The sequence below is a fragment of the Pongo abelii genome, chromosome 5 (assembly GCF_028885655.2).
Source record: "Pongo abelii isolate AG06213 chromosome 5, NHGRI_mPonAbe1-v2.0_pri, whole genome shotgun sequence".
Lineage (NCBI taxonomy): Eukaryota > Metazoa > Chordata > Mammalia > Primates > Hominidae > Pongo > Pongo abelii.
Window position 1 is genome coordinate 124,457,740 of NC_071990.2, and position 14,648 is coordinate 124,472,387.

Here is a 14,648-nt window from a genome sequence, read left to right on the forward strand (position 1 = left end):
GGTATACATACCTTTCGGATTGCTTTTTAAAAAAATAAATAAACTGTTTTCTTTATGAAGTCTTTATAAATTTATTTCCATCATTGATTGTGTACTGAAGATTTAAGCCAGTCTCTGAAAAAACAAATAAATTGTGATTTTATACAACTTATTTACTAAAAGACATTTGAAAGCATTTTTTTAGATGAGAGAATTTTAAACCTTATTTTGCCACAGTTGACCTTTTATCATTTAGTGAACATTATAAATATGTTTTAACAAGTTTCTCAAAAATAGTAAAGTAGGCCAGGCACGGTGGCTCATGCCTGTAATCCCTGCACTTTGAGAGGCCGAGATGGGTGAATCACCTGAGGTCAAGAGTTCAAGACCAGCCTGGTCAACATAATGAAACCACATCTCTACTAAAAATACAAAAAGTTAGCTGAGTGTGGTGGCACATGCCTGTAATTCCAGCTACTTGGGAGGCTGAGGCAGGAGAATAGCTTGAACCCACAAGGTTGAGGTTGCAGTGAGCCGAGATCCCACCACTGCCCTCCAGCCTGAGCAACAGAGTAAGACTCTGTCTCACAAAAAACAAAAAAGTAAAATAAACTGTAGAAACAATTAAATACTTTAAAAATAACTAGAAATATTTAAGCAAAAATATTTTTAAATTTAGAATAATGATGAGGATATTTAGCAATTATATAAAATATTCAACTAGCAGATACTGCCAAGTAGATAATTATCAACATCTAAGAAAATACACAAAGTATAAACTTTCCTATTTCTTCTCACCCCATTGAACGCTACCTCTTTTCTTTCTTTCTTCCTTTCTTCCCTTTCTTTCTTTTCTCTTCTTTCTTTCTTTTTCTTTCTTTCTTTCTCTTTCTTTCTTCTTTCTCTTTCTTTCTTTTTCTTTCTTTCTTTCTTTCTTCTTCCTCCTCCCTCCCTCCCTTCCTTCCTTCCCTCCTTCCTTTCTTCCTTCTTTCCTCCCTCCCTCCCTGCCTCTTTTTGTTTGTTTCTTTCTTTTTCTATCTTTCTTTCTCTTTCTTTCTTTCTTTCTCTTTCTTTCCTTCTTTCCCCTTCCCTTCCTTTCCCTTCCTTCCTTCCTTTCTTTCTTCTTTTTTTCTTTCTCTTTCAAATAATAGATGCTATTGCTAGAAGTTCCTTTAGAGCTTTAGAGATAATCAAAACCTGTCTGGGTGCAGTAACTGACAGCTATAATCCTAGCACTTTGGGAGGCTGAGACTGGAGGATCACTTGAGCCCAGGAGTTTGAGACTGCAGTAAGCTATGATCATGCCACTGCACTCCAGCCTGGGTGACAGAGCAAGACCCTAAATCTAAAAAATAATCAAAATCAAAATCTTTAATTTTATTAGTATATAAATAGAGACATACCAGGTCTGTCTTGATAAAAGTGACATCACTAGTTAAGAGAAATACTAGTACCAGAACCAAGATTTCAGCTGGTCCAGTTATCCTGCTGTTCCTTTTAATAATTTTCCCCTGGCTCTCCTAAAACCTTTTCTATTAAATTCTGTTCTACTTGGACATGACCTCATTTCATTTTCTCTATATCATTAATTGTGCTCAGAATTATTCATAAGTATTATATTAGGTAAACATCTACTAATGCAAAGGGGGACAACACTCAGGAATCTTTACACTGGAAACAGATTGTACATATCCGCTGTCTCCAGTCTTTCAAGATTTTAGCAATCAATGGATTTAGGATGAGTTCAGTCCAATAGGAAGATGAGATTTCAATAGGCCTATGTCTAAATCAAATGATAGTCACTCAAGGAAGCCAACTTTCATGATTTTAGAAGCATGTGCTCCCTAACTTCAAGAAGAAAACTGTATTCTCTGTGCCCTTTTCACTTTCCCTTGCGAATAGCCTTCATTTGGCTGATCAAACAGGGAGCAGCTCAACACAGGTAGTCAATTTAGCTCCTGACTTTCTTCTCTACATTTGTCAATGATTTAGGGCAAGTAGAAGCTCAGGATGTTGACTTTTTCTATCATTACAGCTGCCAAGCAACTATGTAGTGTATCAGAAAGCTTTGATACTGCATGGGAGAGAGTCCTTCCCAAAGGTTGATTCAGGAATTTTCCCCTATTAAATTAACTTATGAAATGCTTTTCTAATAAGACTTGCCACAGTAATTTTATGGATTAGACTGTTAACACATTGGATTATCTTAAGTCTTAAAAAAATAGAGAGAAGTAGATCTTAATAGATTGGTTTAATCTAAGCATACAAAAATATTTAATTTGATTCACTACAAGGTAATTAAAAGGTTCTGCATCATATATTGCTTGAGATTATTTTAGCATTGCTATTGTTGAGTTTGGAAAAAGGCAGCCTTGGAGTTACTTGGTCTCTCATTTTATCTAAATTTTAACTGCTTTTATATGGTTTTAAAAATAATGTGTGAAAACATTGTATTAGACTCACACCAAGGATATAAACATCACAGAGTCATACTCTCTTAAAATAATGCATTTTAAAAAACAGTATTTATCATACTATTCTCTTCTAAGCTGACAGTAATCTATTTTAAATAGGATTTCTTTCTGAGAAAAGAAATTATGTTTAAAAACAGCACAACTCCATGCATTATACCATACATTATAAACTCCAAATGTATTAAAAATTTCAAATATTAAAAAAGAAAACCATAAAAGTATCAGTACAAAGCATGAAAGAATGTCTTTATAATCTTGGTGTAGCGACCTTTATGCCAATTATTCAAATTCCAAAAGTTAAAAAAAGAATACATTTCATCAAGTGAAATTTAAAATTTCTGTATGAAAAAAATTATAAGCAAAACCAAAAGACAACTGACAGACTGGGAAAATTTTTCAACTCATATAACTGACATAGACCTAACATCTCTAAATTAAAAAGCTTCTAGAAATTAATAAGAAAAGAAAAACACTTAATAGAAAAATAGCTAAAACTGCTGGGCACGGTGGCTCACGCCTGTAATCCCAGCACTTTGGGAGGCGGAGGCAGGCGGATCACCTGAAGTCAGGAGTTTGAGACCAGCCTGGCCGATATATAGTGAAACCCCGTCTCTACTAAAAAGTACAATCATCATTCTCAGTAAACTATCGCAAGAACAAAAAACCAAACACCGCATATTCTCACTCATAGGTGGGAATTGAACAATGAGAACACATGGACACAGGAAGGGGAACATCACACTTCGGGGACTGTTGTGGGTTGGGGGGAGGGGGGAGGGATAGCATTGGGAGATATACCTAATGCTAGATGACGAGTTGGTGGGTGCAGCGCACCAGCATGGCACATGTATACATATGTAACTTACCTGCACATTGGGCACATGTACCATAAAACCTAAAGTATAATAATAATAATAATAATAATAATAATAATAAAAGAAAAAAAAAGTTAAAAAAAAAAAAGTACAAAAATTAGCTGGTTGTGGTGGCGCAAGACTGTTGTCCCAGCTACTTGGGAAGCTGAAGCAAGAGAATCGCTTGAACCCGGGAAGCGGAGGTTACAGTGCGCCGAGATCGCGCCACTGCACTTCAGCCTGGGCGACAGAGCGAGACTGCATTTCTTGAAAAGAAAAAAAAAAAGAAGGAAAGAAAGAAAAGAAAAATAGACAGCTAATACGAACACACGGTTGAGAAAAAAGAAAATATAGTGGCTCTAAAAATAAGACAAGATGCTACACCATACTCAAGACTATGCAGTAGTTTCATAACACACTCTCAGAGAGGCTGTGGGATGCATCTTTCCCCTACCTTACTATCAGGAGACTACATTGATACAATTTCTGTGGATGACAATTTGGCAATATCTATTAAAACTACAAATGGAAGTATCCTTTCACTCACCATTTCTCTTCTGGAAATGTATCCTTCAAACATGCTTGCACATTTGAGAAATATATGTACAAGGATACTCATAGGTAAATTACAAGAACAAAAAAAAATTGAGGAAACTAAAAAAAGTTTAAAAATATGTAATGTAGCCAAAGAGAGGATACTATACAAATCTAATGTAATCTATTTAAATTGATATAGCCAATCAAAAGAATACTATGCATAACTAAAAATAGTGAGGAAACACTTTATGCACTGTTACAGATCCCTAAGATATCCTACTCAGAAAAAAAAGTAAGGTATGGCTACTGTACTACGTATAGTATATGTGATGTTTCATGTAAATATGTGGCAAGGAGGATAAAAATAAATGGTCATATTTACTTGTATATTCTTAAGGAAATGTAGAAGACTATAACAAGCTAATAACATTGGTTGTTTGTTGGGAAGAGTTAGAAATTGGGTGGATTGGGACAAGGTGAGAAGAAGATTTTCACTTTTCTACAATTTGTTTTCATTGTTGAACTTTGTGAATGTATTACTTAGTGAAAATTTTTTAAATGACTTAATCTTTTTTATCTTACATTATTTTGACATTGCAAATAGTTAAAGATTGTAATACAGATGTGTGTATATATTCTGATATATATATATATGGTATTCCACCCATATATATATATATATGGTATTCCACCCATATATATATATATATGGTATTCCACCCATATATATATATATATGGTATTCCACCCATATATATATATATATATATGCTATTCCATCCATATATATATATATGCTATTCCATCCATATATATATATATGCTATTCCATCCATATATATATATATGCTATTCCATCCATATATATATATATATATAGTATTCCATCCATATATATATATATATATAGTATTCCATCCATATATATATATATATATGGTATTCCATCCATATATATATATATATATGGTATTCCATCCATATATATATATAGATATATATGGTATTCCATCCATATATATATATAGATATATATGGTATTCCATCCATATATATCTATATATATATATGGTATTCCATCCATATATATCTATATATATATATATGGTATTCCATCCATATATATATATATATATGGTATTCCATCCATATATATATATATATATGGTATTCCATCCATATATATATATATATATATATATGGTATTCCATCCATATATATATATATATGGTATTCCATCCATATATATATATATATATATGGTATTCCATCCATATATATATATATATATATATATATATATGGTATTCCATCCATATATATATATATATACATATACTGCTCAGCCTAAGATGCAGACTGCTATACATAGTTTTAAATCCTCTTGCATGTCTCTGATTTCCCCTTGAGGCCCTCTGATTTCCACTTAAAGCTAACTATCCCAAATTACGTTTATTATTATTTTTATTTTTTGTATATCTTACCACTTATGTGTATATCTCTAAAAAATACCTTTGCATGCTTGAACTTTACATAAATGTCTTACTATATGCATTTTTCCACAACTTCCTATATTCACTCAATAGTATGTTTTTGAATTTCATTCGTGATGTTGCACTGAAGATTATACATTTTCATTCCCATAAATTTGATTATCCAAAAGAGCTCGTGTAAGACTGGAATGATCACTTCTTTGAATGTTTGACAGAACTCAGTTAAATTACCTGGGATTGGTGTCTTCGTTATGGAAATATTTGAATTATTAATCTCATACCCTCGATGATTTTAGGACTAGTATTATTTTCAGTTTCTTGTTGAGTCCATTTTGTTATTGTATTTAATTTTCTAAGAATTTGACTATATTCACTGAATTTTAAAAAATTATTGCTTGTGTTTTATATTCTCTACCTTTGAAAATATAAATGCTGCATTTGTCTTTATTGCTCCTTTCTATTCCTCATATTATTAATTTTTTAAATTAATATTTTAATTAATTGAAGCCTTCTCTATATGACTTAGTTGAAATTCTTGTACCTTTGCTTCCTATTCACTAATTCCACTATAATCTTTATTGTTTGCTTCTTTCTTGTGTAAAATTTTGTGAATCTTGTTTTTTTTTTATAATTTCTTAATTTGGTTCTAAACTATTAAATTTAAGTCTTTCCTATTTTCTAATAAAAATTTTTTGAAAGCGATGGATTTTCCCTTGGGAAATGATTTTTTTTCAAAATATTTTACATTTTTGCCTCTCATATCTAATTCTAGACCTATGTGGAATTGATATTTGTATATAGTGAATGGTACAGATCAAATACTGCTTTTCCCCCTACTGACCAGGAGATAGTGAAGCCTGAGGTAATTACTTATTGTTCTGTGTTTCAAATGACCCAGCTCTGCTTTATTCTGTACCTTCAGTAACTATTCAAACCAAAACTTTAGATGAAACAAAGTCAGCAGAAGATCCAGCTCTGTGGCTGTCATTAGTCTCTGATATCCTTCCTTGGATTCTTAAACCTGTCTTGTATTTATAGAGTGAAGATTCCCCGTATTTTCTTGCCAGTTTAGCTTTATGTAAACAGTGTGGGGTTTTTGTTGTTGTTGTTTGTATGATAGCATTTCTACTTGTGTTGTTGAAGGAGAAGTTGATAGTGTATTGCGTATGAGTAGTACAAGAAATCTATAAAATTGATTGTCATTATAAGAACTTGGAACTCCCACAGAATAAAGCCTTTGGGATAATGAACCTAACTTAGTTTTAAAGAAATTTACATTAATGTTGCTAATCCCTTTATGTGTTTTTTTAATCATCAACACTTTTAACGTATGTCTCAATACAATGTGTTCTAATATTGTTCATTCAAGAAAAGAAAATTATGGGAGTAGGACGTGAAGTAGCCACTGATTTAAAAATATATATTCTAGACATTGTAGGTGGACATTAAGTAAGGTATTCCATATTGGTTGTAATTGACAGTAAGTTTTCTTGGAATCACAATTGCTTCATCATTTACTTTTCTCTTACAGACAATTTATGTATTGGCATAGGCAAAAAGCTTTGTCACCTGGTGCCTGTGTACTCTTCCATAATATTAGGCAGCACTTTCTAAGGGCATGGATACACAAAAAATATTCAACAAAGAGCCTGTCATTTCTTCTGGATTTCTTCTTTTTAAACAATCACGTATGAGAAACGAATTCATTTTGGGATTATAGGAGGCAATGTTAAGATAACCAAAATAATTGGGTAGGCTTCTTTATACTTCTATTTTTCAGAACCTTCAGGTTGTCTCTAAAGCAGTTTATTAACAAAATTATTTTATACCTTCTAGAATGAGTGGTCCAGAATTACACAATTCTCTTACAAAATTTTTGCCTTATAAGATTTATGATGATTTCTAACAAGATTTGTTATTTGTGGACCAACATGAAACCTATCAAACGTTGCTCAGAACCTAGGGTGACTTTTAGATTCCTAAATAGTTTTCTACAATTGTCCGGAGAAAAAGATTCACAGTGGGTATTAATAATACGAATAGACTAGAACAACTGATACTTATGAAAAAATCAGGGTCAAACTAAGATAACCATGAGAGTAAGCCCTGATACCCTAGAATGGTGGTTAGGTGGTTGCTCAGATCAGACTCTTGAGTTTAAGTCCTTTGTATTAGCTTACAAGGGCAGCCATAACAAAATGCCAAGGACCAGGTGACTTAGACAACAGAAATGTATGTCCTTACAATTCTAGAGTCTGGAACCCAAGATCGAGGTGGTTTATTCTGAGGGTTGTCTCCTTGGTTGCAGATGACGCCTTCTCAATTCCTTCACATGATTCTCCCTAGTGTTTTCTGTATGTTCAAATCTCCTCTTATAAGGATACTGGTCAGTTTGCATTAGGGCCCATCCTAATTGCTTCATTTTAGCTTAAATACCACTTAAAGGCCCTTTCTCCATGTCTTAGTTCATTTTCACAGGCTGCTGATAAAGACATACCCAAAATTGGGAAAAAAAATGTTTAATTGGACTTATAGTTCCACATGGCTGGGAAGGCCTCAGAATCATGATGGGAAATGAAAGGCACTTCCCACATGGTGGCAGCAAGAGAAAAATGAGGAAGAAGTGAAAGTGGAAACTACTGATAAACCCATCAGGTCTCATGAGACTTATTCACTACCATAAGAATAGCGAGGGAAAGGCCAGCCCCCGTGATTCAACTACCTCCCCCTGGATCCGTCCCACAGACATGTGGGAATTCTGGGAAATACAATTCAAGTTGAGATTTGGGTGGGGACACAGCCAAACCATGTTATTCTACCCCTGGATCCTCCAAATCTCATGTTTTCATGTTTCAAAACCAATCATGCCTTCACAACAGTCCCCCAAAGTCTGAACTCATTTCAGCATTAACCCAAAAGTCCACAGTCCAAAGTCTCATTTGAGACAAGTCAAGTTCCTTCTACCTATCAGTCTGTAAAATCAAAAGAAAACTAGTTACTTCCTGATACAATGGGGGTACAGGTATTGGGTAAATACAGAAGTTCCAAATGGGAGAAAATGGCCAAAACGAAGGGGTTACAGGGCCCATGCAAGTGCAAAATCCAGCAGGGAAGTCAAATTTTAAAACTCCAAAATGATCTCCTTTGACTCCAGGTCTCACATCAAGGTCACGCTGATGCAAAAGATGGGTTCCCATGGTCTTGGGAAGCTCTGTCCCTGTGGCTTTGCAGGGTATAGCCTCAATCCTGGCTGCTTTCATGGGCTGCTGTTGAGTATTTGTAGCTTTTCCAGGCACACGGTGCAAGCTGCCAGTTGATCTACCATTATGGGATCTGGGAGACTGTGGCCCTCTTCTCACAGCTCCAGTAGGCAGTGCCCCAGTAGGATTCTCTGTGGGGGCTCTGAGCCCACATTTCCTTTCTGCACTGCCCTAGCAGAGGTTCTCCATGAGGGCTCCGCCCCTGCAGCAAACTTTTGCCTAGGCATCAGGCATTTCCATGCATCTTCTGAAATCTAGGTGGAGGGTCTCAAATCTCAATTCTTGCCTTCTGTGCACCCACAGGCTCAACACCACGTGGAAACTGCCAAAGCTTAAGGCTTCCACCCTCTGAAGCTACACCCGAGCTATACGTTGGCCCCTTTCAGCCATGACTGGAGCATCTGGGACACAGGACACCAAGTCCCTAGTTTGCACACAGCAGGGGGACCCTGGATCCATCCCATGAAACCACTTTTTCCTCCTGGCCTCTGGGCCTGTGATGGGAGGGACTCTCATGAAGGTCTCTAACATGGCCTGGAGACATTTTCCCATGGTCTTGGAGATTAACATTAGGCTCCTTGCTACTTATGAAATTTCTGCAGCCAGCTTGAATTTCTTCTCAAAAAATGGGGTTTTCTTTTCTATTGCATCACAAGGCTGCAAATTTTCTGAACTTTTATGCTCTGTTTCCCTTTTAAAACCGAATGCTTTTAACAGCACCCAGGTAAATTTTTGAATGCTTCACTGCTTAGAAATTCCTTCCGGCAGATCCCCTAAATCATCTCTCTCAAGTTCAAAGTTCCACAAATCTCTAGGGCAGGGGCAAAATGCTGCCAGTCTCTTTGCTAAAACATAACAAGCATCACCTTTGCTCCAGTTCCCAACAAGTTCCTCATCTCTGTCTGGGACCACCTCAGTCTGGACCCTATTGTTCGTATCACTGACAGCATTTTTGTCAAAGCCATTCAACAAGTCTCTAGGAGGTTCCAAACTTTCCCATATTTTCCTGTCTTCTTCTGAGCCCTCCAAACTGTTCCAACCTCTGCCTGTTACCCAGTTCCAAAGTTGCTTCCACATTTTCGGGAATCTTTTCAGCAGCACTCCACTCTACTGGTACCAATTTACTGTATTAGTTCATTTTCATGCTGCTGATAAAGACATACCCAAAACTGGAAATAAAAAGAGGTTTAATTGAACTTACAGTTCCATATGGCTGGGCGGACCTCAAAATCATGGCAATAGGTGAAAGGCACTTCTTACATGGCAGCAGCAAGAGAAAAATGAGGAAGAAGCAAAAGCGAAAACCCCTGATGAACCCATCAGATCTCGTGGGACTTATTCACTATCATGAGAATAGCACGGGAAAGACTGGCCCCCATCATTCAATTACTTCCCCCGGGTCCCTCCCACAACATGTGGCAATTCTGGGAGATACAATTGAAGTTGAAATTTGGGTGGGGACACAGCCAGATCATATCACTCCAAATATATTCACAGTCTGAAGTCCTGCGGGTTAGGGCTTCAACATATGAATTTTAAGGGAACACAGTTCAGCCCATAACATCCGTCCTTGCCATTTAGCAACTGGAGAGACAGCAGGCCATTTTTTTTCCTCCTTTGTATTTCTTAGGATTGTTGTGACTATTAAAGGAAAAGGCACATGCTGAGCACTTAGCTTAATGCCAGGTAAAAGCAAATGTTGGTGATTGGTTTTAATTATGATGTAATAGAAACTTTGCATTTTTACCTTTAGGTGAAAAATTATAATATACAAAGAAATAAGATAATAGTGTGAAGTGTGGTGTTAATGTAAAGGAGGGCATCTAAAACTGGAGGTCATAAACCTAGTGTTTCTTTTGCTCCAAATTAGTCTTTTATGTTTATAAATGTAGTAGGTTTTTCCCAGGTCCTCAAACCCCATTTGAAGACAGAAGAAACAAAAAGTGTTTCTGGCCTGTGTCTCTTGCCTTGTAGACCATCCATTTCTATCTTCTCTTACCACTGAGTAATTCTTGCCCCTACCCCCCATCAATGGGAGGTTGCAGCTTACAAAGGGCAAATGGGAAATGGAAAAATGTCAGCAGAGTCATGAAGCTGAACTAGAAGATGGGGAGACAAGACTTTTCAGTTTGAGATGAGCATTTTTAAGCAATATTGAAAATTATGTCAAAGAAAAGTCTCAAATAATAATGAATATTGAAATAATATTGGTCATTGTGTTCACTAAGCGTCGTTAACAATACAGACAATGTAACTAATGATTATTGAATTATTAAGTCACTAAACACTGAATTATTTTACTTTATTTATTATTGAATATATAACATTCTACTTTTTAAACATTTTTAATAAACATGAAATAATGGAGACCATATTATGTGCCATGTACTTTTTAAATGAAAGGTCGTTATTTATATACTTTATTTTGATGAAAGTAAAGATTTTCTGAATATGAGTTCAGAGTAATAAGTGATAGAAGCAGGATTTTTTAAAAAGTACTTAGTTATCTAATACCTAAGATATTTCCACTACAGCTTTCTACTACCTACATGTACCTTGATATTACCAGAAAGTTAATTTAATTAGGACATTCTGCTTTTTAAAGAATTCTAATTCATAGAAATTTTGCAATATGTGTTATACTGTGCAGCATATCAAGCAAGTTATAGATAACATATTTTGTGCAATCTACACAGATTAGTTGTTTAACTGCTAATGGAAATGATATTCAGTCATTTTATAGTAATAAAAAATTTCTCTCTGTTGTGTTTATTTACAGCAATTTGGCTTTCACTACTGATATATTTGCAAAATGTGTCAATAAAAGCAAGATCTAAAATACACAGAAGATCTATCCCATAAAAACAGTTCTATCTACATATTTTGACAGATTTTTAGTGCAATGTAATGACTAGTAATGTGAAAATTATGGTGTGTGAATGCCATTATTTCTATATCAAAGGCAAAGCTGAATGAAATATATGAATTGAAAATAAGAATGGACACTCTCAAAAAGGAGATTCATATTGGAAGCATATATTAAATCTAAGCCTCTTGGAAATAATCACCAGGAAATGGCTTCTAGTGTTCTGTGAAAACAGTACAAATGTGGCATATGCATTACATGTGTTAGAATTTTTTTAAGTTTACTTTTTAAGCAAAATCACTTTATAGGCTGGGCATGGTGGCTCATACCTGTCATCCCAGAACTTTGGGAGGCCGAGGTAGGCGGATCACTTGATGCCAGGAGTGCGAGACCAGGCTGGTCCATATGGTGAAACCCTATCTCTACTAAAAATACAAGAACTAGCTGGGTGTGGTGGTGCACACCTGTAATTCCAGCTAGTCAGGAGGCTGAGGCAGGAGAATCCCGTGAACCCTGGAGGCGGAGGTTGCAGTGAGCCGAAATCATGCCACTGCACTCCAGCCTGGGTGACAGAGCGAGACTCCGTCTAAAAAAAGTTTTAAAAATCACTGTAAAAAAGAAGAAAAGCATGAGAAAACTTTCTCTAACGTTTTGTTATTCACAAACAAGTGAGTTTTATTAAGGCATACATGATCTCCATTGCATGGAGCATGGCTCTCCTTTCTCTGGACAGGCTTGGCAAGTGAAACGGACAAAACACATGGCATGAGGAGCATTAAAATGCTCATCTTCATCCTTATCTCTGTTAATTAAAAAAAATCTCTTATGCTGGCTCTGTTTGTCTGATCTTATCATATTATTCTTCGAGATGACATAGTGAAAGAGACGTTGAATAGATTTCTGGGAACTCTAACAACTAAAGCCTACCGTTACTTGGTTGATTAGATTAACCATATGCCTCCTACCAGTTTCCCATAATAAATAGTAACAGACGTTTTGAAAAAATTAAAGAAGTATGAAGAGAGAGATGAGAAATATATAAAATAAAATTTTAGTCAGTTAAAAAAATTTGTGGATGAAGCCCTCTGGAATGAGAAACAAAAAATTGCATAAAGTGAATCATTTGATTCTTTCTATAGCTAGATAGGTGATATAAAGGATCTTTATAGGACACAGAATGTTCTTTATGGAACAGGGAAACATTGACATATTTTGAAAAAAAAATTAAATTGGCCCAGCTCTCACTCGCAAGTGGTGGGGGTGGAGAACATTGCTTGATAGCACAATATCTCAGTTGGGTATTTTTGCAATTTACATGACAAAAGTAATTTGGCTGCCAGTCACCGTTGATGGAAATTCTGAAAACTAATAATTCATAGTGCAGTGCTGTTTATGGGACATTATTACTAATTTTAAACTCTTTAATTTACCTCTCATGTGATTCCCAATTAGAAAGAAAATGCATAAAAATACTGAAAAGAAAACAGAAACCATAGGATAGAGAGTTTTTGCTAATTGTTTTTATAACATAAATCCTGCTTTTCCCAATTATAGTAAATCAGTGAGTCACTTGATTTATAATATTTATAAATAGAAAAACAGGATATTCATTTATAGCAACATGTACAAGCAACACAACTAGAATGGGTACGATACTTAAATTTTTTAAAATGAATACCTGAGCAAACAAGAAAATAAAGGAAATATTCAACATAAAATGAAAGTACTGAAGCATTTGCATTAAACTGGGTGGTGGGTGTGTGGAATGGAGAGGTGGGAAGTTGGTGGAGAACTTTGCTATTTTTGGGTGTAAGAAAAGGATGGCAAACCAGAACTGAGATCCTACACTAAGGTAGGTACCATAAAGGGGTGTACTCTCAGTAAAAGGTTAGAATAGAGAGAGCCCACCTCCCCCCAAAGGTAAACCTACCCTCATATGGAGCCTGGTAAGCCTCAGTCTGGCTTCTTGTGTCAAATATAAGTCTCCTTTGAGAATTCATAACCATCCACCTCCTTCTCTCTCGTGTGGACTACGGGTTCCAATTTATACTACATGAGTGGTCCAGAAAACCGTAATCAGAAATCTGATTTAAAAAGTAGTCCCAACTGGCAGCACCCCTGGAAGGCCTGTCAAAAATAAAAGCACCGTTCTGGAGACACGGCCAACCCATGTTCTCAGGATTTCCACAGAGAAAAGCTTCCTGAAGAGAAGTTCACCATCCAGTTTTAAAATCTAGGAGGAATAAATTTACCATGAACAAGAATCATCAGATACAAGAAACTGTAAAAAGCATATCATCTCCCTGAAAGTTTTAGATATTAAACTATCAAAGATTATAAAATAGGTAAGTATGCCTACTGACTTATTTATTCAACATTCTTAATAGGTTCACACACTTGTTTTTGCATTCAATAAATTGAGGACTTGAATATGAGAATAAAACAAAAATTTTAGAAGAAAGTACAGAATACCTAATGCTAGAATAGGAAAGAATTTATTAAATCCTCCTTCCAAATAATTGTAAAGTGAGAGATAAGTTTGATTATATTAAAATTAAAATCCCCTATACAGAAAAAGACACCACAAATAAATGATAAGCTACAGACTAGCGAAGGCTTTTTGCGAAGAACATATCCAACAAAGATTTGAATCGGAATATATAAATAACTTCTGAAAATAAAAAGGAAGAGGTAGATAATGCAGTAGAAAAATGAGCAAAGATCGGCCAGGCACAGTGGCTCACGCCTGTAATCCCAGCCCTTTGGGAGGCCGAGGCGGGTGGATCATGAGGTCAGGAGATTGAGACCATCCTGGCTAACATGGTGAAACCCCGTCTCTACTAAAAATACAAACAATTAGCCGGGCGTGGTGGTGGGTGCCTGTAGTCCCAGCTACTCGGGAGGCTGAGGCAGGAGAATGACGTGAACCCGGGAGGCGGAGCTTGCAGTGAGCTGAGATCATGCCACTGCACTCCAGCCTGGGCCACAGAGCGAGACTCTGTCTCAAAAAAAAAAAAAAAAAAAAAAAAAAGTGATTGAGAGAAAAATAAGAAATCTGAATTGCCAAAAAAAAATACATAGAAGATGCTCACTAGATATTAGAGAAATATGAGTTAAAGTAACATCATGATACTATAGCACACCCAAAGATTAGGAAATTTCAAAATATTTTATAATACCAAGT